Below are 25,203 nucleotides of genomic sequence, written 5' to 3'. Positions count from 1 at the left end.
CCAGCTATCTAAGTTCCCACTGGTGGGTCATTACCACACCAGCCCCATGCTGCAAAACCCCCATGGCCTTTGTGGTGCACATCAGGCAAACCCACGCGTTGCCGCCATACCTTTCTCTCTTGAACTCAGACTAGCCGACTCAGGAAGGAAAAATGCAACACAGACTTAGTTCAGAAACAATGCTAACTCAATCTCTGGGCACAACAACTAAAACATAATCTTGTAAGCCTTATTAAAATCTGATTCCTCTGGTGGTAAATCTTTGAGGATCCGCCATGATACCAGGAAACTCTAACAGCTACATTCTGCCCTTATGCTCTCCCTGGTCCAAAAGGCCCTAACTCTCTCCTGCTTCCTCTCCAACCTGGAAGTCCCTCCTACTCACCCAGTGATTGGCTCCTTTAGTCATTAGGGGATTGGTTCGTAAGAGTCACCTGAGTACTTGTGACTCCTTGTCTGCATACAAACAGCACCAGATCCATCCACAACAGTTGGGTACCTTTCTGTTCCTCTGCTATAACACCATGAGCAAAGCAGATTCTAGAAGGAAGAGTTTAAGATGGGCAGTGGTGGCGCACACCTTTAATCCCAGCACTTGGGGGGCAGAGGCAGGTGGATTTCTGAGTTCGAGGCCAGCCTGGTCTACAAAGTGAGTTCCAGGACAGCCAAGGCTACATAGAGAAACCCTGTCTCCAAAAAAACAAAACAAAACAAAACAAACAAACAAAAAAAGGACTTGTCATCATTATGACTGAAATACTTGAGCCCACTTCCTTGTCCAAGCCCCAAATCTTGCCTGAAGCCTAGTTCTTCTGTTCCACCCTAAGACTAAAATTCCTGCCTTACCTTACTTCTCTATCACAGCCTAAAGTTAGATTCTTGCTGAAACTTACTTCCTTATTATGCCCTAATGTCAGATTCCTGCCTGAAGGCCATTTCCTTGTCCTTGGCCAGTGTCAGACTCCTGCCAAGCGGTACCCCAGAAGGCTTTCCACAAAAAGAAAAGAGGAAGAGAGGTAAGGACAGGATAATGCATTTGGGGACCAGAAAGCACCTGTTAGCAACCTTGAGAGAAGCTATGCTCCTGAGAGCAGAACCCCCCCACCCAGCCTTGTTGGGGAGGGCAGTCCTGACTGAATCTTAAGGCCCTTCTGGCCTCCTCAGCTATTAAATCACTCGGTCAGTTATGGTATCCCTAGGAAACTTTGTATACCCGGCATGAAGAGACTCAGGATAAGGAAGACACTTTAGGGAGGGAGAGACTGACTTTGACCCTTACCACCCGTGTGAAATGTCCCAGAGGTCTTACACACTTATAATCCCAGAGCTGGGGAGGCAGAGACAGGGGGATGCCTCAATTGGCAGGTAGCTCTAGGTCTAGTGAGACTTTGACTCAAAAGATAAGGTGAAGACTGACTGAGGAGAACAGCCAATGTTAGCCCCTGATCTCCACACCTCTCGCACCCACACAGTCGCACACATGCACATGCACACAAGCACAGATACTACACACAAAGATAAAATTAAAACAGCAGAGGGAACAACTCTAATGGAATCTACACATTATAATCGACTGTCTGGTTGCTTTGGCTTTTGCCCTTGTTTTTCATTCTTCAGAGACAGAGCCTCATATAGGCCTGGCTGGCTGGCCTGGAACTTCCTATAGCAAGGATGTTCTTTTTTTTTTTTTTTTTTTTGGAAGGATGTTCTTGACCTCTGACCTTCCTGTCCCCAACACCAAGGGCTAGGATTACAGATAGGCAACACCAAGCTTAGCAGGTTGATTTTAATACGAGGGATAGAGGTAGATGTGTCTTGCTAAAATCACTCAGGCTGGCTCCGAACTCCCAATCCTCCAGACTCACAGACTCAGCCTCTTTTTTTTTTTTTTTTTTTTTTTCAAGACAGGGTTTCTCTGTATAGCCCAGGCTGGCCTCGAACTCAGAATCCACCTGCCCCTGCCTCCCGAGTGGTGGGATTAAAGGTGTGTGCCACCACGTCCGGCCAGACTCAGTCTCTTGAGTAGCTGGCTGGGATTACAGGTACCCCACACATTCATCATCACCCTCCTTCCAGACCTCCGGATCCCTTAAGGACACCCAAGGTCCTCCTCTACCCCACATGGAATGGCCTGTGTTCATCTCTTTTTCTGTGAGGTCCCCTACAAACCAGAGCGGAAGCTCAGTCCTTCAAGTTGCCGCCTTTGTCACTCTACCCTTCTGTGGGTTTTGCATGGAACACACTACCACCTGTCTGCCCTCCATCCCAGTCAATTCTCTTTCTTACTGCCCAGTGTGGCTGATCTACATACAGAGTTTGGTGACTAACTGGTCCCTCCCTTCCTCTGTTATACCTGCAGACACATGTCCACCACAAGCACCTATACTCAAGAGGACTAAAATCCTCTTTGCTGTCAATGACAGTTGGGATACAACCAGAAACAGGGTATATAAAATCCGATAAAGTTTTAGGTGCCAAAGTGAGGCCATGTCCAGGTGCTTCCTAAAGAGTGGGAAAAGCAGGTTGCAAGTTCCAAGATCTCATTCCTTTTAAAAATGGGAACAGGTTCTACTTTCGTTTTTCTTTTTTTTGGTTCTTTTAGGGTTTTTCTGTGTAGCCCTGGCTGTCCTGGAACTCACTCTGTAGACCAGACTGGCCTCGAACTCAGAAATCTGCCTGCCTCTGCCTCTCAAGTGCTGGGATTAAAATCGTGTGTCACCACTGCTCAGCGAGTTCTACTCTTGAATTTCTGCATACGGTTGCTGTGTGTGTGGCTTCTCACTCATGCTCTGAAACATGGTCCTTAGGAAAGTAGTGAAGGAGCTTTTAAAATTATTTATTGTTTTAAGGATTTGTTTATTGTATTTATAGGAGTACACTGTAGCTGTCTTTTAGGCACACACTAGACAAGTACATCGGATCCCATTACAGATGGTTGTGAGCCACCATGTGGTGGCTGGGATTTGAACTCAGGACCTTTGGGAGAGCAGTCAGTGCTCTAAAGCGCTGAGCCAGCTCTCCAGCCATCCAAAATAATTTTTTATTTATGTGTATGTGTACATGTGTTTCTGTGTGTATGGACCCACAGATGACAGAGTGATGTAGGATCCCTTGGAGCTGGTGTGACGGGTGGTTTGTCACCTGACATTGGTGGTGGAAACCAAATTCTGGTCCTCTGGAAGAGTAATAATGCTTTTAACCCCAGAGACACTTCTCCCACCCCTAAAAGTGAAGCTTTAAAGGTCACTGTAAAGACACAGAATGGGGGGGCTGGAGAAATGGCTCAGCAGTTAAGAACACTGATTGCTCTTCCAGAGGTCCTGAGTTCAATTCCCATCAACTACATAGTGGCTCACAACCATCTGTAATGGGATCAGATGCCCTCTTCTGGTGTGTCTGAAGACAGCTACAGTGTACTTGTCTTATATATAAGACAAATAAATAATATCTTTAAAAAAAGACACAGGCTGGGCGTGGTGGCACACGCCTTTAATCCCAGCACTTGGGAGGCAGAGGCAGGCGGATTTCTGAGTTCGAGGTCAGCCTGGTCTACAGAGTGAGTTCCAGGACAGCCAAGGCTACGCAGAGAAACCCTGTCTTGAACCCCCCCCCCCAAAAAAAAGACACAGAACAAATGGTAAATATATAATATTCTTTCCTTAGAAGCCATCCTGGATCTCAGCCCTAGGAGGAGGTCCTGTGTGATCTCACACAGGAAGCAAAGGATTCCTGTGACCTACGGTATGGTGATCTAATGACCCAACCATTGTGGGTGGTGACAACCCTGGGCAGGTGGTCCTCAGTTGTATAAGAAATTACGATGATCAAACCATGGAGAGGAATAACAGCCCAGCTTCAGTTCCTGCCTTAACATCCCTTGGTGACAGGCCATGATGTGGAAATATAAACCAAATAAGCCTTTCCCAGGTTGTTTTGGTCAGGGTTTTAACACAGCAATGGAAAGCAAAACAGGATACTCTCTTTGGTTAATCCCTGCAATTCTTAATAACTTTGTTTTTTGAGGCAAGGTCCCTATGTATTCCATATTGGCCAGGACCTCAAAAGGTAGATAAGAATGAATTTGAACTTCTGATCTTTCTGCTTTGACTACCCAAATGCTGAGATAACAGGCATATGTCACCATACCAGGTTTAATGTGTGTTGGGGATCCGACCTAGGATTTTGTGTATGCTAGGTAAGCGCTCTTATCAACTGAGCCATATCTTCAGCCCCCAAACCCAGGTTTTCAAATTTTAATATTGTTGTTGCTATTGTATGTGGATAAATGTGTGTGCATACCACACATGTGTTGGTAGTTGATTTTCTCCTTCCACGTGGGTTCTGTGGTAAACTGAACTGTAGTTACAAAGAGAGCGATGCCTTGGGGTGTTTGTGGAGCCTTGAGGACACAGGAGGGAGTCCTACCAAACACATGCTGCGGCTTCCTCAGGCTCCTTCCAGCCAACAGTCCTGGTGTACAAGGCTCCTCCTGAGGAGTGTGGGGTCATCAGAACCGCTTTAAACTGTGTACGGATGAGAAGCACCGATCACACACTCAGGCGTCCACTGCATAAAATAGTTGCCTAGACAAGCCAGGCAAATTGAGGGCCTCTTTTCGCTCTGTCTTTTACATCAGTGAAGCCACGGGGCCGGGGGTACGCTGCTGCAGATGATCTGGTTAGGCAGAGCTTCAACTAGAGACAACACTGTTCATTCCTCCTAAGGAAAGGTCTCCTTTCCTTCTTTCTTTTCTTTTCTTTCTTTCTTTCTCTTCTTTTCTTTTTTTTGGCCTGGAGTCCTAACGGACCAGATGTCAGACCGCAGTCACTTCACGGTCAGTCAGGAGACTGCATCCGTGGTCAGATCCCAGGGCAAACATCTCAAGCGCTCAGTCCTCCGGTCTTTAAAGATGAACGCCTACCTCCTCGCGCCTACCCCAGCTCCAGAACCTTGATTGCGAGGCGCCGCTCAGGACGAAGGGCTAGAGCCGGGAGGCCCAGAATCGCGAAGGTCCTCTGATGGTACAGCCCGTACTCCCCGCCCGAGCTGCAGATGGTTCCACCCAGTTCCACAAACCTTTATCCGAAGGGAGGGAGCAGAGGAGTGCGCAGAGGAGGCGTGGTCTATAGCGCTCTGGGCCACGCCCCACGGCGTGGTCATGAAATATAAGCTCAGCCTCTGGGGCGGGGCAGGCTGCTACTGGCGCCCGGGCTGGGCCGCTGGGTGGGGCCTGGCTGAGAGCGCGCAGAGGGGCGGGACCGGCCTCTGGCCCGCCCCGCTTGGGTCCTCCCCCGCCCCCTGCCTCGCCCCCGCCCCACCCGCCCCGCCCCCCGCCCGCCGTCGCGCTGGGCGGGGGCGGGGCCCGGGGTCGGCAGGCCCCGCCCCCGCGGTGAATATTGATGCGGCGCGCATCGGCGTCGCCCTCCTCCCATTGAGCGAGGCTGTGTCGCGTGGCCCGGCGTCGGCGTGACGGTTGGACGCGGGCGCGGCACTGCGGGTCCCGATTGCTGCAGCCGCTTGTCAGTGTGATGAAGATTGGCACCCAGGTAAGCTGTCACTCAACCGCTCCGCCGCCGCCGCCGCCGCCGCCGCTCTCGCTGCCGCCGTCCCTATCAATCACACCGGCCGAGGCCGCCGCTGCCGCCGCCTCCGCCGCTGCCTCTTCCGCCGCGGGCCAGGCGGGCGGTCGAGCGGGCGGTGCCCCGGGCCGCACTTGACCCGCGCCCGGGGCGGGGGCGGGGGCGGGGGGAGGGGTGCGCCGATGGGGGGAGGGGGCGCTGAGGCCGCGGCGCGGGGGCGCGCCCGGCTTGTTTTCCTGTGTGGGTTCAGGGGCGCGGAAATTTCTCGAAGGCGGCAGGGCCTCCGCGCTGGGCCCGCTCAAAGCGCGCGCCTAACCGTCGCTCACGGAGTGCAGCTCGCGGGCTGCGGGGGCGCGCGGGCCGGCGGGGGCGCGCGGCGGCGGGCCGAGGGCAGAGGGCCGAGGGCCGGGGGCGGCGCGGCAGGAAGATGGCGGCGGGGTCGGCGGCCCAAAGGGGCGGCCGGAGCCGGTGTGGGGCTTCCCGGGGGAGTCCGCGGATGGTGACAGCATGTCGCGCGTGTCCACGGCCTGTCGGGGAGAGCTTCTCCGGGAGCGCTTGGTCCGCTGTGCCTGCTCCTTGTGTATCTGAGAAGGGAAGCGGTGCGGCTAGGAGCACCGAGCCCGGCGACGTCGCAGCTCCAGGCTCCGGAGGCCGCAGCCTGAGCGGTCGGTCCCACCGCGCCACCCGGGAGCGCGCGGGCCACGGGGGCCAAGGTTGAGCACACATCAGGGATTCTGGATAGCTGAGACGTGGGTGTCGGCTCGACAGGGAAGCTTCTTCCACAAGTGACTTGGTTTTGTTTTATTTTTTTAAAGATGTGGGTGATTTCCACTAAAGGATGGAAGAACACGCCTCTAAGCAGGCCTCCTGCCACAGCACTAGAAAAATGAGCTTTCCCTAAACACTCCAGGGAAGGATTTGACTGAGGCGGGAACGCGTTGCTAGCTCGCTTTTTGTTGCTTATTCGGTGTCCAGGTGAGGCAGGCAAGAGTCCGTAAACCCTCCCAGCCTGTGGCCTGTGCATGCCGGGCCATCCCGTTGGCAGTAGCGCGCTGAGTCTTAGATCCACCATTGTGTGAGGTACCGTTGAAGCTTAAGGTTCTTTCTGGAGAACTTTGGCCACCAGGGCACCAGGAGTTGATGCTCCTTAAGAGAGTCCCCTGTGCTTTAGGATAGAGCAAGGATGGCTGGGAAGATAGCTCGTTCCCCCCCAACCAGCTCTGTGATTCAGGGGGCAGCAGTTTACATTTGGTAACGTTTCTGTGGCCTTGTATCCTAACTTTAGGAGGTCCTGATTGTGAATTGTGGAAACAAAGTCACTGCAGGAGTAGTAACATTCAGTTACAAGCTTCACTTTGGTCCGGCACAGTTAAAACCAGAACTGTTGAGAGTAAAAGAGATTTGCTAAAGTTCGAAGTGTGGATCCAGGAGCTGAAACTTTCCCAGGGTCAAAAAGAGTACCAGTCATGTTGGAATAGCTCTCAAAAATATCTGATCTAGCGGGGTGGTGGTGGCAGAGGCAGGTGGATCTCTTTAGTCTGGACTATAGAGTTCAATCAAGATAGTCATGGCTACATAGAGAACCCTGTCTTAAAAAAAAGTAATGGGCCAAAGTGTGTCATCGGAGCCCCTGATTAGCTCACTGTGCAGCCGGGCTGAGCAGAGCCTTCCAAGTCCTTTGGGAGTGTGGTGAGGTTTCTGTGACAACTTAAATGCTTTGTGGACATCCCTCACACTGGTTTTGCTCATCTGATCTGATTGCCTTCCTCACTGAAGATGCTTCGTTTTTGTTTTTGTCAGTTCCTGTCCTTTTTTAGAAACCCATGTACATTCAGCTGTCTTTGGTAGGGATATGGATGAATGGATGTTTCAGAGCCCTCCCTCTCCATGACCTGGCTTTTTGTTGGCAGAGGTGACAAGGAATTCAAGAAGTACAACAGTCAGGAGAGCTTGATGTCCTGATGTTGTGGTGTGGTCTAACAGTGGTTGAGGGTAAGAGAAGTTAGCCACAGCCTTTGGTGGGTTAGGCTGTCTTACAGTTAGCTGTGCTGAAACACAGTGAGTTCTTGTCTAGAGTGAAAGCTTCCATCTTGTCTAGAGTGAAAGTATGTTGTATGTGGTAGGATTGGTAGGATGAACAAAGTGGACTGGACAGTCATTTGGTGCAAAGCAGACAAAGGCCTGGCTACAAAGGCTGCTACGTGTTACATTACTGAGGGTATGCCAGGTACCTCAACTGCTGCAGCCCCTGCTGTTCAGCTATTGTTCTGGAAGTTTCCCCCAGAAGGCAGTCAGTGTGGCCTGTGGTTGGGAATTGTGTCTCTGATGCTCTGTGGTTCTTGGAACAGCATCATGGGAAGAGGATGGAGTAGCTTCTTACCCCAAGGATTTCCAGGGAGGTGGGTGGGGTGGGGGTGGGTGAGGGAAAAACATTTACAGAATCTTGAAAACCACTAGGTAGGGGATGCAGGTCACTGACAGAACTCTGGTTTACAAAGCCCTGTCATTCCAAATACCCATGCTCCAGATGATTTTATCATCTTGGGCCTTTCTCTGGAATGATAGAGCGTGGTCATCCTGATGGGTAAAGTCACAAGGCCCTTCTTCCCTTCTGAGGGTAAACTGCTTAGCATGGGTTGTCAATGCTCTGTGTATATAAGATAATTTCTGTTCAGGGTAATCCTGTCACCTGAAGGCCCACCTTCTGATAGAGGTAAGCCGTCTCTGGTGACTCTATATGTGTGCTCACTGGGATAAGACGACAGGTGTCCAGTGGGCTCCCTTTGTAGTCACCAGGTTGTCTCTACCTCGTGTTCTCTCAGTCCTCACTTTTGCCTTCTTCCCTTTTGTTAGCCATGGACATGAGACTTCTGAGCTCGTTCTTCCTACACATCACCATCTGCACTGACAGCTGGGAGCTGTCTTTTTAAACATCAAACGCCCCTTCATTCTCTTGCCAGCAACCACAGTTTACTTTCTGTATGTCTGAAGGGGTCAATTTTAGGTATCCCATATAAGTGGAATAATTACTTTTGTGTGATTGACTCATTTCATTTAACTAAGTTGCATCCATAGTTTACCTTGGGTCTGCATTTCCATATTTTTATGCCTAATAAAGTTCCATCCTATGTATGCCCTGCATTTTGTTCATCTACCATTGCTGGAATTTTGGTTCTGTCTGCCTTTTGGCTATCATGGGTAATGCGGTCATGAACATGAATGAGTGTGTGAGTATCTGGGCTCTGCTTTCCGGGCGTTTGATACAGTCTCAGGAGTAGATGTCCACACCATGTTGGTCACATGTTGGTTAAAGAACCATTGTCCTGTTTTTCCACAATAGCAGTGCTATACTCAGGGTTTCCAGATTCTCCACATCCTGGTATTTGAGTGTTTGGTTGTTTTGTGGCAAGAGACCAGAGCTCTGTAAACAGACAAGCACTCCACCCCTGAGCTACACTTACAGTGTCAGTTTTCTGTGTGGTTGGTTTTTAAATTGTCCTTGTATGTGAGATGACATTTTACTGTATAAGTTGCATTTTCTAGTGATTAGAGATGTTGAACATCTTTTCATGGATTTGACATTTGTGTGTTTTCTTTGGAGAAATTTCTTTTAAATTCTTTGCCCACTTCTGAATCTATGTGCATATACTTTATATATAAGTTGTTAAAAGTACTTCTGTATCTGGCAATATCATATAATTTTATGTATGTTAACATAAATGTTTCTTACTTTAAAATTTTAAAGTTGGGCCAGAGAGATGGCTCAGCAGGTAAAGAAAAGTTGTTTGTCACCAAGCCTGACAACCTGAGTTCAGTCCCAGACCCCACATGGTGTAAGAAGTGAAGTGACTCCTTGCAGCTTCCCTTAACCCCCACACTAGCTGTGGTGGTGTACACACATACAATAAAGAGATTAATTTTTAAAAATGTTAAGTGTCACAGTTTTTTTTTTAATATCTTATGGTTATGCCTGATATATCGGGGCCTTTGAGCACTAACTTTTGACTTTGTGTTTTCCGTCTGAAAACTGGCTTTCTTCTGATTCATGTTCCACTCAACATGTACTCCTGGGTTGACAGGGAATCTGGTATGGAAAGGCAGCAGCTGTTGGAAGAAGGGCCTGCTGGGGCCTCTTCCTGCACTGCACTGTGGATGTTCCTTGCGGCATTGGCAGTGCCCAAGGGAGAACGTTTGACCTAGGGAAAGTGTGCTTAGCTTGGGAGAGTTGAGGTCCCCATTCTCTTCTTTCTTCCTTTGCTTTCCTTGTGCTAGGGATTGAACCTGGGACTTTGTACATGTTAAACACATGACCACTGTCGTCTGTGTCTCCCAGGACAGTCACTGCTCTGGTAACAAGGACATTAGGCAAGTTGTTTGTGGCAGTTTGAGTTGATGCCGGTGATAGTCACAAAGTCTTAAAGCTTTGATAATGAACTTAATAGCTACGATAGACCGTCTAACTCAGCCTCAAATCAAATTCTAAAACCCATAAAATGTCTCTTGTTAGGGCCAAGGAGATAACAGGTAAGTGCTTACTGCACAAGTGTGGGGCTCCAAGCTCAGATCCCCAGGAACCCACATAGAGCCTGATGTGGGAGCGCATCTGTAAATCCCAGCACTCTCAGAGAGATGGAAGGCAAAGAGACTGAGAATCCCTGGGCCAGCTTGCCTGGCAAATGGAGCAACAGACACAGCGACCTGATCTGCATATGCGTGCTCTCACATGTCAGGACTCACCCCCTTAGACTAACACAGTGGCTTTGTTATTAGAGTTTGCTAAGTCTTTAGTTGCATTCTGTACATTTTTATTTTTATTTGCTGTGTAGCCCAGGCTTGCCTCAAACCATTCTTCCTCTTGAGCCTCCCATGCAACTGAGCTGTCTGAGTAGGGGTTGCAAGTGTGCCACTGTGCCTGGCACAGGTTTTATTTTAATAAGGTTTAATATCTGATTTTATTTGGATATTAAGTTTTAAATGGCACATTCTCAAGCTTTGTTTGAAAACTAAAGTGATTTCTTGGCAGATATTTTCCTTCAGATGAGTTACTTATTGACTGGCCATTACTGTGCCTGGGGATGAGGACCAAGGCTGTTTGTGATTTATGAGCCCCAGTCACTTAAGACTACTACTTTTTTTTTATTTCATTTTTTAAACATTTATTTATTTTAAATATGTGAATACACTGTCGCATTCTTTAGACATACCAGAAGAAAGCATCCAGTCCCATTACAGATGATTGTGAGCTTAGCTACCATGTGGTTGCTGGGAATTGAACTCAGGACCTATGGTGGAGCAGTCAGTGCTCTTAACTGCTGAGCCATCTCTCCAGCCCCTCTTGAGATTTCATACACAGCAAACTCCCTTGACTTTGTGCTGGGTGACTAATTCCCTAAAAAGCTGGAGAAGGTGTCCCTTTGAAGACAGATCTTTGCCAGCTTTCTTAGAATGTCATGGCATTTCAGGTGTGTTAAAAAGCACGTATAACGCTGACACCATTGCATACACTAGCAAGATTTTGCTGAAAGGACCCAGATATAGCTGTCTTTTGCGAGACTATGCCGGGGCCTAGCAAACACAGAAGTGGATGCTCACAGTCAGCTATTGGATGGATCACAGGGCCCCCAATGGAGGAGCTAGAGAAAGTACCCAAGGAGCTAAAGGGATATGCAACCCTATAGGTGGAACAACATTATGAACTAACCAGTACCCCGGAGCTCTTGACTCTAGCTGCATATGTATCAAAAGATGGCCTAGTCGGCCATCACTGGAAAGAGAGGCCCATTGAACTTGCAAACTTTATATGCCCCAGTACAGGGGAACTCCAGGGCTAAAAAGTGGGAGTGGGTGGGTAGCAGAGTGGGGCGGGGAAGGTATGGGGGACTTTTGGGATAGCATTAGAAATGTAAATGAGGAAAATACCTAATTTTAAAAAAAGCACTAATAGTTTGGACAAGGTATATCAGTTCATAAGGAGGATTAGTAATGGAAGAAAAATGTCGAGACAGTCCAGCATTCTCCAGTGCTATCTTTAGCTGCCTTCTGCTGTCCTGTCTCTCTCTCAGTGCTGATTGTGCTTTCTGCAGACACTAGAACTGAGCTTGTCTAGAATATCCAGCTTCTCCAGCTTGGAGTGTAGGCTGACTTTGATGGCAGGTAGCACTGGGGAGCTGGAAAGGACCACAGGATGCTAATGCCTAGCCAATGACTTGAAAAAATACTTTAGGTGGGTGAAAAGTTGAGTATTCCAGAACTGCTAGGGCTACACAGAGAAACCCAGTGGAGACAGAGAGATTAGATTCTCTTTGGTTTAGCCATGACCTGTATTTATGTGGCCCTAGAGCTAGGGATCATTTTGTGACTGTGTGTGTTTGTCCATTCAGGTGGAGCCTATATTTGTATGGCCCTATAGCTAAGGGGTAGGCAGAGAGGCAGACAGACAAACTTTGAAAACTATGTTCAATTGTACATTTTAGTGGATTTTTTTTTGGATATTAAAAAAATATGTGTATGAGTGTTTTTGACTGCATATAAGTATGTATATATATATATATACCATATATGTGCCTGGGGCCTATGGAGGTCAGAAGATAGCACTAGATCCCCTGGAAGTGGAGTTACACATGATTGTGAACTGCCATGTAGCCTCTGAGACACAGATATCTGTCTTCTTGAGCATCATGTATTTCCATGTTACCCAGGCTCACCTTGAACTGGACACAAGGGATCAATCATCCTGAAGCAGCTTCTTGGGTAGCTGGGAATGCAGGTGAGCAACTGCACACTTGCCTTATAAACATGTTGATGTATAACTGATAATACAGGGTTGTTATGGAAACCAACTGGGATAGAAGGTTTGCTATTGACTTTAGTTAGTGTAGTGTGAAAATAACTAGTTGATAACTGAAGATGGGTGAGGACAGGGAACATAACACACATACAGGATGACCAAACAGGAAAAAAAATTGTTTTTTATGAAATAGGTTTCCTTTGTGCAATAGAGCCCTGGCTGTCCTGGACACGCTTTGTAGACCATCTGGCCTCAAACTCTCAGAGATCAGCCAGAAAAACTTAAAAAAAAAAAAAAAAGATTTACTTATTTATTTTATGTATGTGAGTACACTGTAGCTGTACAGACGGTTGTGAGCCTTTATGTGGTTGTTGGGAATTGAATTTTTAGGACCTCTGCTTGCTCCGGTCAACTCTGCTTGCTCAGTCCTTGCTTGCTCTGGCCCAATGATTTATTTATTATTATACATAAGTACACTGTAGCTGATTTCAGACGCACCAGAAGAAGGTGCCATCCTATCACCACTGGGGAGATAAAGCCATACGATTCCCATTTTATTTTATTTTGATTTACATATATATGAGCTGGAGTTACAGGCAGTCATAAGCTGCTAAGGGATTCTGGGAACTGAACTCAGTGCTCTGTAAGAGAATATACAATTTAAAAAAACGATTTATTTATTTATTTCATGTATATGGGTATGCTGTCACTGTCTTCAGACACTCCAGAAGAGGGCATCAGATGTCCATTACAGATGGCTGTAAGCCACTATGTGGTTGCTGGGAATTGAGCTCAGGACCTTCGGAAGAGCTCTTATCCACTGAGCCATCTCGACAGCCCCAGAAAAACTTTTTTTTTTTTTTTTCAAGAGAGGGTTTCTCTGTGTAGCCCTGGCTGTCCTGGAACTCACTGTGTAGACCAACCTGGCCTCGAACTCAGAATTCTACCTGCCTCTGCCTTCCAAGTGCTAGGATTAAAGGCATGCACCACTACTGCCCGGACCCAGAAAAACTTTTTAACAAAGGAGAATTGAGAAATAAAACCAGGTGACATAAGCCCAAAATATCAGGAATCACAATTAGTTTGAAGGGACTCAATATCTCATCTGATAAATATCCAAGTTAAGCAGAAAGATGTCATCTAGCCAAACAAGCTGCTATATAAGGCAGCTAAGACTGACAAGTAGATGGGAAACAAGGGGTGGAAACTCAGCCTGCCAGGAGCAACTGCCAGGCAAGAAAAACTCCTGGTGTCAGAACTAGATGAAAGAGAAAAGTCCTGGGGCCCACATCTTACTCAAAGAATCAATACTAGTGTTAAACTTTGTATGTTTCATTATCTTTACCCAAGTTGATTATAGCGAGAAAACTAACATACATACACTGGCAGAGAGACATCTCCCAGAAAGGGGGAGGGGAGGGAGGGAGGGAGGAAGGGGGAGAAGAGAGGGGGAGGGGGAGGGAGAGGGAGAGAGAGATCGAGAGAGCAAGACTATCTCCTGTGACTCTGAGTAGCCCAGTGACTAAGTGGTGTCAGGAAGAACAAGAACCCGATCCCTCTGTCAGGATCTCACATGCTTCACTAGTGAGAAATATCTCTGCGTATTGCTACATGTCCCCGGGGTGCCAAAATTGTCTACAGTGGAGAACTGCTGATACAGAGGATTTAAACAATATGACAAACGAACCAATAAACATGAGCAGAAACTTGTGTCTAATAAAATTGTCAGCCGGGCATGGTGGCGCACGCCTTTAATCCCAGCACTTGGGAGGCAGAGGCAGGAGGATTTCTGAGTTCGAGGCCAGCCTGGTCTACAGAGTGGATTCCAGGACAGCCAGGGCTACACAGAGAAACCCTGTCTCAAAAAACAAAAAACAAACAAACAAACAAAAACCCCAAAAAACAAAATATGTGTGTGTGTGTGTGTGTGTGTGTGTGTGTGTGTGTGTGTAGATAGATTGTCTTTACCTTATAAACATTTAGCAAAATTTAGTTCAGATTAAAAAGACCCAGGCTGGTGAGATGACTCAGCGGTTAAGAGCACCGACTGCTCTTCCAAAAGTCCTGAGTTCAAATTCCAGCAACCACATGGTGGCTCATAACCATCTGTAACAAAATCTGATGCCCTCTTCTGGAGTGTCTGAAGACAGCTACAGTGTACTCACATATAATAAATAAATAAATCTTTTTTTTAAAAGACCTTCAAGTTTTAGAAAATTAAATCCTAGCCAGGTTTTAGCAGTTAAGAGGCAGAGGCGGGAAAATTGCTAGCCTGGGCTACTCAGTGAAATCTTGTCTCAAAACCAGACCCATTTCCTAAAAGGAAGAGAGGAGAGACCAGGTAAGGTAATGTCTGTCTGTGACTCCAGCTCTAGGAAGTGGAGGCTGCATTGGGGGTTCAAGGTTCTCTTCAGCCATGAGACCTGTTCTCAGAAACAAAACCCTGAACAATTCTATGAATGAGAATTTGAGTCCACAGTAATATAACCTAGTTAGAACTTTGAAAGGGACTCCCAAGATTCCTATATAGGAACTTTGTGTATATTTGTATAACTTCTGAATATTTCTTGAAATAACGAGATTCGGGGACTCTCCCTGTGAGGTGGGGCACACCTTTAATCTCAGCACTCAATGGGCAAAGTCAAAAGGATCTCTTAAGTTTGAGACCAAAACACACAGTGAGTTCTAGGTCAGTTAGGGTTACACAGTTAGACCTGGTCTCAAAAACAAAACAAAACAAAAAAACAAAACTATTTTTCTGCCTCTGAATAAATGAATGACTGACTATGGCTGTTTTCTGGCTTACACATGAATAACACATCCTCCCCTCCAGGATAAAGCAGAGACAGTATTCAAGTATTTACTAGAAAATAAGAAAGTAAGCAGATTGAAGTTTCAGGGTAAGACAAAAGAAAAGTAAAATTAATCCAAAGAGGGAAAATCTGATTTTTGTGCTTGTTAAATTTGATTAAGAATAAATTAGAGAAAAATAATTTTAAAAAAGAGATAGGAGAATAGATTGAAGGTGACAAATTGGATCACATCACATTGAGGCTGGAGAGATGGCTCAGAGGTTAAGGGCACTGGCTGCTCTAGCAAAGGACCCGAGTTCTGTTCTCAGCACCTACATGACCGCTCACAACCTTAACTTGAGTTCCGTGGGATCTGGTGCACACTTCTGGCTTCCAAAGGCATCAGGCACACACATGGTATACAGATGTGCATGCAGACACAACATTCATGTATGTGTAATAATAAAAAGGAACAGCACGTGCTGCCTGATGCAACGCCTCTGGGGAGCTGTGGGTCATGTATGAAGAAAGCAGGGTTTGAGCTGACCTTCTAGGTAGAGAGCATCTGGAACAGGCTCCAGGCACAGATGAGTGAGTTCTCTGGAATTTTCGTAGAACAAGTCATTTCTGTATTGTACAGACTTTAGGAGTCACTTAACTAAATAATTGAGCTCCTGCTCTATACCCAGCATTGGGACTGCAGCAGGTGGCTGGGAATGTGGGATGATTAGCAGCAGCTGAAGTTCCTATCTGGAATGCACACAAATTTATACCTGGAGGGGAATGAGCTCATTAGCGACTCATCAAAAGAAGTGGTTTCTTGGGCTGGTGAGATGGCTCAGTGGGTAAGAGCACCCGACTGCTCTTCCGAAGGTCCAGAGTTCAAATCCCAGCAACCACATGGTGGCTCACAACCATCCGCAACGAGATCTGGCGCCCTCTTCTGGAGTGTCTGAAGACAGCTACAGTGTACTTACATATAATAAAGAAATCTTTAAAAAAAAAAAAAAAAAAGAAAAATTAAAGAAGTGGTTTCTTACAGTTGTGGTCAGGACTGGAAGGGAGACATGCTCTGCTCGGAGCAGCTGGTGAGGGGTCAGGGGTGGCTCCACAGTGAGATGACAGCAGTGTAGAGGAGAGTGTGTAGAAGTCATTCTACATAGAAGTGGAAACTGTTCAGAGGCTGGGAGAAGATACGGTGGAGCCTGCAAGAAACCTGAAGCGGCTGGATGGGTCAGGAAGAAGGGAAAAACCAAGGCCCAGCCATCACTGGGTATGCTCAGAATAATGGTTTTCATCTTGTGGCTAATCAAGTCCCTGAAAGGTCTTAGACAGGTATGGTAGCATCAGGTTGAAGTTTCAAGAAGCTCTTTAAAGATTTGGGATCAAAACAAGAACGAGAGCTAGTTAAGAAATACTAAACTTTGTAGGGCGTGTGCTATATACCTAGGCACTTGGTGTCTTTTTTTTTGGTTTTTCGAGACAGGGTTTCTCTGTGTAGCCCTGGCTGTCCTGGCACTCACTTTGTAGACCAGGCTGGCCTTGAACTCAGAAATCCGCCTGCCTCTGCCTCCCAAGTGCTGGGATTAAAGGAGTGTGCCACCACGCCCGGCCACTTGGTGTCTTGATGGGCCCTTGAAAGGGCTCGGGCAGCTCCGTAACAATAAGATTTTTTTTAAGTCTTATTTTTTTTTTAAAGATTTATTTATTGATTATATGTAAGTACATTGTAGCTGTCTTCAGACACTCCAGAAGAGGGAGCCAGATCTCGTTACAGATGGTTATGAGCCACCATGTGGTTGCTGGGATTTGAACTCTGGACCTTTGGAAGAGCAGTTGGGTGCTCTTACCCACTGAGCCATCTCACCAGCCCTTAAGTCTTATTTTTAATGATAGGTTTTAAATGCTTTAGCTTCCCTGTTAGCCCACCACCCACCAGAGGTAGTGGAAAAGAAAGGATACCGGAGAAGTGGTTCGTTTGGAGCAACTCCCGTCTGCATTGTCTGGAACTCAGCAGTTCACTTCACAAGTCATCATCGCAAACACTTCACAGATACACCAGCAGCCCAGCACAGATACATCAGTAGTCGGGATAGCAACAGTGGTGACATGACCTAGCAGAGACAGCCAGGCTTAGCCCCAGCTGGAGGGACCAACAGGAACACCGGAAGTTCTAGACTGTGCCTCTCTCGGGGAAGTGAAGATCAGCAAAGACAGAGACCGACAAGCATTGCACAGTTAGCTGTACCAGCAAGCCAAGCTCTGTCTCTGTCACTCCATGAGTCCTGTTTACACCCTCTAAACATCACGTGTCCTCCACATGCCTTGTCTCAGCACGTGCATCTGTCTCAGCTGACACCACTCTGCCAATCAGCCCGAGTCCTTGGAAGTGGCAAGAAACTGCAGCACGCCACCAGACGTTTTTTGGCGTGTTTCTATGGAGTCCCTACAAATGGAGGTCAACTATGCAATGTTAGATGGACCAATACATGTGTGTTGTTAGCAAAGAATCCTTCACATGTCCTTTCACATGCTTGCTTTTGCAGAACATCGTCCTCTCTCCTGTGTCTGCTTCAGCTAAATGTTCCTTCATGAGTCAGCCTGAGCCTTTCACACCCGAGTCCACTGTTACGTGTTTGCCCTAGCAAAACACCATCCAACCAACTTTCCAAAGAACTTTTATGTTTCCACCTCACAGTTCCACCTCTGTGATCTGCTATTTGCAGTCCCTGAATTCTCATCCCCCCTCCCCACCCCACATCCTAATTCTTAAGCTGACTCCATTCATTGCTTGTAGCTTTCCCCACAGAAATTCTGCATCGTCAGTGTCTCTCACATATAGGGTCTCCCATCTCATGTCAGTTAATGTTCAGAATCACTCAAGCCTACTCGCAGGGACTCCAGCCCTATCACACTTTACCTGGTCTCTTAGACCTTCCTTTGAAAACTGGGTCCGAGTCTCTGTGCAACACCCTGTAAACCTTGCATTTGTCTGGTTGCAAAGCTTCATTCCTATAGCAAAGTCCCAGAAGCCCTTTGTTCTTAGGGAGTCAAATGAATCTATGCCTTTATATCCTTAAGCCTGGGGGAGGGGTGCGGGGGCATCTGGCCGATTTCTGAGGTGACCTCACAGCGTCTTTGTTGTCGTCCTGATGCACACTACTTGGCTTCTTTTTATTATCTCTAGTCTTCTACAGTATGCTCTTGTCTGGAATTCTAAGTGAGCTCCTCTTGTCTAAACTGTTTTTTCCAGATCGTTCTCTTCTGCTTTTTGCCCACGATTTCCACTGTAAACGTGTCCAGAAGTACACACCAATAATAAGCACATCATAGACTGACTGGGACTTCCTTTCACAAGCTGAACTAGGCCATCTGCCTTCAATTCAGCCCCACACATTTTGCCATAGACAAGACATAGGCAAGTTCTTTGCCAGAATGTCCACAAATGGCCTGCATCCAGTGCGATTCTCAGTGGGACTCTCACTCCTGTCAGAACCTTGTAGGCACTCGGTATTTACTCTCCACACTGCTGCCAACCTTCTGGCCTTCCAGGCTCCTCCTGAAACCATTCATCCACCTCCACCTAAAGTGATGAAAAACGTCTCATCTTTGGGCTTTTCCAAATTCCTCCCACAAACAAACCCAGAGGCTGCTGCTGCTGCTGCTGCTCAGGTAGTCACCATATCCAGCAGCGTCTTGGGGCCAGTTTTCTGTGGGGATTTCATCACTGCGGCAGATACTTGCCACACACAACTTACGAGAGGAAACATTTTGACTCACAGACTCAGGTTTCAGCCCATGGTTGGCTGCCTGTTGCTTTTAGGCCAACAGCAAGACAAACGTCACAAACATCATGGTGGAGAATAACTTTATCTCATGGTACCCAGTAAGCAGACAGGAAGGGATCTGGCTAGCTCTACTGGTTAAAGGCATGCCTCTGCCTCTAGGCACCTACTTCAACAGGGCCTTCTCCAACAAGGCCCCACCTACTCTCACTTGAGAATAGGAAGGTTATAAATAATAAAATGTAGTCTGGGTGGTGATGACACATTCCTTTAATCCCAGCATTCAGGGAGGCACAGGCAGGTGGATCTGTGAGCTTAAGGCCAGCCGGGTCTACAGAGACAAGCTCTAGAATCTAGAATAGCCACACAGAGCAACCTTGTCTCCAAAAAAAGCTTATTTGACTTATAGTTCTAGAAACTAAAAAATCCAAAAGCATGGTTGCTTGCCTTGATCCCAGCACTTGGAGGCAGAGGCAGGTGGATCACTGAGTTTGAGAGTAGCCTGGTCTACAAAGCAAGTCAGAACTACACAGAGCCTGGATAAGAGAGAGAGAGCACGCTTTTTCTGTCTTCTTTTCTTCTTTCTTTTTGTTTTTGTAATAAAATGAGCTGGTATCGCAATGCAGTCCTGTCTTAGAATTCTTGTAGTCTTTTCCTTGTCCCTCATTTATTTTCATGAATATTTACATTACAAAGAAAAAACTCACCCAGTGGCCGTGTTAAAACCAGTAAGGCAGAAATACTTCAGGGCCATCCCAACAGGAACAGGGACTAAGCAGGTAGCTCTGCAGTGGGGAGACTAGCTCAGCTCTCAGCACAGGGGGAGTGGGGTTGGGGGGATGGAAATTGAGAGCTCAGGAGCAGGAATCTGGATGGGAAATCCAGGATGGATCTTGTTTGTGGGAGGAATTTGGAAAAGCCCAAAGATAGGTGGAGGTGGATGAGTGGTTTCAGAAGGAGCCTGGAAGGCCAGAAGGTTGGCAGCAGCGTGGAGAGTAAATACCAGGTGCCTACAAGGTTCTGACAGGAGTGAGAGTCCCACTGAGAATGGACTAGAGGCCATTTGTAGACATTCTGGCAAGGAACTTGGAAAATCAATAGACAGCATGGATGGGAGACATGTGACTTAATGTGACAGGGCTCTTGTTGAGGACAGACCAGAGTCACCAGACACCTTCTGGGAAGGGTGCGTTTAATAAGGTGCCATAGGTGTTCAGGTATCAGAGAGTAGTAGTCTGAAGCCTCTTGTTAAAGACAGGACTACTTTGACAGCCACCGTTGTATAGGAGCCCTGCTTCAGAAGGGGGTCAGAGAGAGGAGCCTGGTCAGAGTTAGGAGTGGCCAACCAGCAGCATTGGCCCACAGCCTCTCACTCCAGTTCCAGTCAGCCTAGGGAAGCTCCTGCAAGTTGGAAGTACAACACCAACTCTCCCACCCCTTCCCCGCACATGCGTTTTTGAACACAAGTTCTAGGCTCATCTTATATTCCTGCAAAGCACCCATTGCTGTTGGTACTGGGTCCCTTTCAGTGGATGGAAGAAATATGTGTGGGTAGATATCACACATGGATATCTACCTCTGTATTTCTCTGCATTAAAACCTCGCATGCACACTGAAATCCCCACTTCCCCAGCACCATAGAATGCCCTGAACCCACCCCGCAATCTGTCCCTGGGAAGTCTGGCTCTAGTAGCTCTTGTCTTTTCCTTCCCCTGCTGGAATCTCCTGGGTTTTTTTGTTTGTTTGTTTGTTTGTTTTGTTTTGTTTTTGGTTTGTTTGTTTGTTTGTTTGGGGGGGGTATTTTTGTTTTTGTTTTGAGACAGGGTTTCTCTGTACAGCCCTGGCTGTCCTGGAACTCATTTTGTAGACCAGGCTGGCCTCGAACTCAGAAATCCCCTGCCTCTGCCTCCCAAGTGCTGGGATTAAAGGCGTGCGCCACCACCACCCGGCCTCCTGGTCTTAGAAAAGTAAAAACAGAACAAAAACCGCTCCAGCATATTCACTCCTTCCCTACATTGACCCAAAGTAGGCCCTTCAGTCTGTCAGTCACTTGTTTGCTTCAGAGAGGTCTCTGTAGACACTTCTGCAGGGCCTGTCAGGCGTGCTTTGTGACCGAGAGTTTATAGGAAGTGACCATTCTGTTCTTGGAAGAGTTAAGAGCGATTGCAGAGCTGAACTCTGTGTGGGGGTTGTGAGAGTCATTCAGCCAGCTTAGGATGCCTGTCCCTTCCGCTGTCAACTGAACATCCCCTCTGTCCCTACAGTAGTGGAAAAGTACATAGTATGTGTGAGTGTATGCATGGGTTCAGATCGGAGACCTGTCTCTGGGTCACTCTGATCTCTCGGATCCCAATACCCCAGGATGAAGTGATAAAAGACAGATGTTGTCGCAGGAGAAGAGCTACGGGATTATGAGGCTAGGAGCGTGTGTAGGTACTGAATACTGGTCCAGTGTACCCACCGAGGGGAGTGCGGCACAGTAATGTGTCACTGAGTACAACCATAAGCACACATGCTGTGCTCTGGGACTGCAGTGAGCAAGTCTTTGGGAGGTTCCCCAATACCCTGTTCTGAAGAGACTACATCTCTGGGTTGTTACACTGTCTCAGCTTCCCTTGTGTGTCCATTGGCCATCGTCTTTTAGCCAGGTCTTTGCCCAGGAAGCCTCCTCAGTGAGACTTGAAGATGTTCATGGAAAACTGTCTCCCAGCAATGGCACCTTCGCCATGTGCCACATGGAAAGTGTCCAGCAAGAGCTGTCGGGAAGCAGGACAGGACCAGCCATTTGTGTGACATAGTCACTCCTAGACTGCTGATTTTAATGGAGAACTGTCAATATAGTGTTGGATTCGAGGTCTGGCTACCCTGGAAGATACAGTGCCATTCACAGCAAGAGTCCCTCTCCATCCAGCATGACCAAAAGGGGGTTATCTACTCAAGAGAGTGCCAAGGCTCTTTGACTGTTTTTGGAAAGCAGGTTGTTTAAAATATTTTTATAAGAGGTTGGGTATGGTGGCACACACCTTTAATCCCAGCACCCAGGAGGCAGAGCCAGGCAGATCTCTGTGAGTTCCAGTGGTGTGAATGATGCAGCTCATAGCTAGAGAGGGTGGGCAGAGCATCTAGGGAGGGGTAGGACCTGTGCAGGGAGAGAATGGAGACAAGGTGATGAGTTTGAGGGTGTGTACTCTTGGAGACAGGGAAGGAAGGTGGGGGTGGGCTGATGTCTGGGGATGGGCTTGGGTAGAGGCAATAGTCACATGACCAGATTTGCATTTTAGAAAGCCTGGAGAATGGTTTGGAGCAAGGCCAGACTTAGGCTCTGGCAGGCAGGTGGCAGCTGCAGAGATGGAAATCAGAGGGGACTGTGCTGTGCTGGATCTGAGGATGGAAGTTCAGGTGGAGGCAAAACTGAAGAGAAGCCAGACTGTAGCCACAGCCAAGGGCAGTAAGAGAAGCTCTGGAGCAAGCTGTAGGTGTGTGGGTCTCTGTTTCAAGAACAGGGTCCTGGGTGAGGTGGAACACAGATTTTATCAGACGTAACAGCGTTTTAGAGATTTAACTTGGAGACCAAGCATAAAACGGCACATGACTTTAATCACTTTGGAGGCAAAGGCAGGTGAATCTGTGAGTTTGAAGCCAGCCTGGTTTACATAGAGAGGAGACCTTGTCACCAAAGGAAAGGACAAGACAAGAGCATTTACCCTAGTTGCTTCAGTGCACTCACCCGTCTTGTGAGTGGCTGTCTGGATCGCTGCTTCTTTAAAGTGTTTCTTCCCCCCCTAGTACAGACAGTTCATCGGAACATGGTGCTATGCTGGTAGGGGCCATGGGTCTTTCTTTGTTTTGCTCCTCACCCTCCTTTCCTTCTGCTCACCAGCTGTTAACTCAGTCCTCCCCTTTCTGATCCCGAGGGAGTTCTTAACATGGTTGGCACTCCCCCACCTTGGGCCCCTCTCTTATATAGTGTAAGCAGTTCTATTCTGCTTCTCTTGTCAGACTGTGCCCTCTTATCCTCTGACCTCCAGGCCATCCCCTCCCTCACATACTGTCTTCTGTCTTCCTTTTGGTCTCTTCAGTCTCTTGGCTTCATATTGTGTGTATATGTGCATTGCCTTACTAGGGCTGCTGTGCCAAATGACCACAAACTGGGTCTACTACACAGTACAATCACCTACCCCACCCCTAAAGTGGATTCTCTCATGGTTCTAGAAATCTGTGGTCAAGGTGCAGACAGGGCTACACTCCCTCTGACGGCTCTGGGGGCCTGTCCTTTTCCTCTTCCAGCTTCTGGTGACCCGAGCAGTGCTTAGGCTTCCTGGGCTTAAAGCTGTATTTATTACTCCAGTGTGTACCGCTATCTTGCCATCGTGAGCCTCTTTGTGTGTCTCAAATCTCCCTCTCCTCTCATCTAGACAACCAGTTACTCCATCCTAAGTCCAGAGGTGTTTCATCTCAAGACCCTTAGTGTCGTTCCATCTGTAAGACCCTGTTTCTAAATCTGGTCCATGCTTAGGTGCTGGGTGTTAGAGTGGGACGTGTCTTGTGGAGGACTCAGCTCATCTCCATGTGTACCCTCTGTGCCCTGATGGTGACCAAGTGATTCCAGCCCCGGCTCCTCTGCTCAGTTTCCGGGAAGGTATCTTGAGACTCGTCTGCAGCCTGAGATGTCCTGCCTTGTTTCCCTCCCAAGCCATGGAGCTGTTCTTAGATGTTTGCTCGTCTCGGGACCCGTGCACGGCTCTGTTCTTCCAGGTGCTCAGGTGGGAAGCTTGGACCCACCCCTGCTCCCTTAGTACACCTGCAGGTTCCTGGCTCGCCTTCTCTGACTCTTGTGCCTACAGTGCCCCATCTTGGTTCCTGTACCCCTCAGCCATTCAGTCTGGTTTGTCTGTGTGGTCAGAGCATGAGTCACCTGCTGCTCACTCCTGCTGTTGGTGTGTACCCACGGACTTGCTGTCCTCGCTGTAGCCACAAGCTCACCTGATCAGACATATCCCTACTGTCTTCTCCAACCTTTTCAGCCATCTTGCCTCCTGGCTTCTTTCTGCACAGGGTGGTAGGTGGCCTGCTACCACTTCACTAGTCAGACCTCTCCTCTAAGGTGCCTACTGCTCCATCATTATCCTCTGTCCCAACCTGGATCCCGTACCTCATCACTCCTGACATTGACTTGCCAGGGTTTGTCAGTGATTTGTGTCTGTGCCATCTGTCCTCAGCATCCAGTGAATTTCCATATTAGTCCCTTCCCCTTGTGCTAGCTCCTGGGCCTGTGAAAAGCTCTGGTACCTGGGGACAGCCTCAGAGTGAGGCTGCTGAGATGTGTCTAGCTCACGTTTGGTCAGCTGTGTGCCCTTGTCCCCGTTATTCTGACTGCTCAGATATAAAGTGGGCATCATATAAGAACCCCCAGGGGCTACCATGTGCTCAAGAGGTGGCCTAGCTCTTGCCACCACTACATTGCTGGAGGGCTTCTTTGAGCTGAGGTATGCAGCTCATTCCTGCCCTTAGCTTGCCCGCTCGGGCTGTATGTGCTTCTGTTTAGCACAATATCTAGCATAACTGTACTTCCTTCGGTGACCCTTGGTTGCTTCTGCTAGTGCAGAACAAGAGATGTACCTGCCCTTGGCCTTGGAGTGACTAGGCAAGCTCCATCTTGCTACTCTAGGCCAGGTGGAGCTGACCCTGTGCTGACACACTGCATCAGCCTGTCCCCCTTCTCATGCTCGTCAGACCCTGGCCATCGATCCAGCTCAGCAACACTGTTTGAGGGTTTCTATTGTCACTAAGCAAAGGGCCATTGCTTACTTACTTGTGCTACACACAGATCTGTCAGGGTGCCGTCTGCACCGGTGGGGCACGTTATCTTCATTTCGCTCTAGCCATTTCCTTTCTTTCTCCTCTAGTCTCAGCAGATTCTCAAGCCTTTCTTAGATGGCCCTTCCCTGGGGAGGACTGCTCTGCCCACACATCCTGGGAACCTCTCCATACCTTCCCTTTCTTCTCATGATCCTATCCTGTGGTGCCTCTGGTATCTCTCCTACTGTCTCCTACTCTGCCCTCGACTGCCATATATTCAAGGAAGGCTGGGCTTCTCTAGGCTGACTCCTGTGCTTTGGTGTCCCAGGGCCCTACCCAGTGCCTTTTATGTGGAGGAATTTACTGGCTCCTTGTTAGGGGATAAAGGAGTGTGGTTGACCATATAATAGTGGGTTGGGCCCCAGCACAGGAAGATGAGTGACTGCTAAGCAAGCGTAGTG

At 48.0% G+C, this 25,203-nt stretch overlaps 1 protein-coding gene across 5 annotated transcripts in view; it reads left to right on the top strand.

The window, feature by feature from the left end:
- The first annotated feature begins 5,415 nt into the window (after positions 1-5,415).
- The window catches only part of Pknox1 (PBX/knotted 1 homeobox 1), a 42,651-nt gene continuing 22,863 nt past the window's right edge, over positions 5,416-25,203 (top strand). For 4 of the 5 annotated variants that reach the window (XM_085832590.1, XM_085832588.1, XM_085832589.1 and 1 more), the window contains exon 1: positions 5,416-5,546. The gene's annotated coding sequence lies outside the window, so the exon portion shown is untranslated. Of the gene's footprint in view, positions 5,547-23,459; positions 23,707-25,203 lie in introns of all 5 variants that reach the window. The other variant, XM_021149612.3, reaches the window with a different exon arrangement.

Source organism: Mus caroli, unplaced genomic scaffold (assembly GCF_978045245.1).
Source record: "Mus caroli unplaced genomic scaffold, Mus_caroli_1 scaffold_18, whole genome shotgun sequence".
Classification (NCBI taxonomy): Eukaryota; Metazoa; Chordata; class Mammalia; order Rodentia; family Muridae; genus Mus; species Mus caroli.
This window is presented reverse-complemented; position numbering and strand designations above follow the sequence as displayed.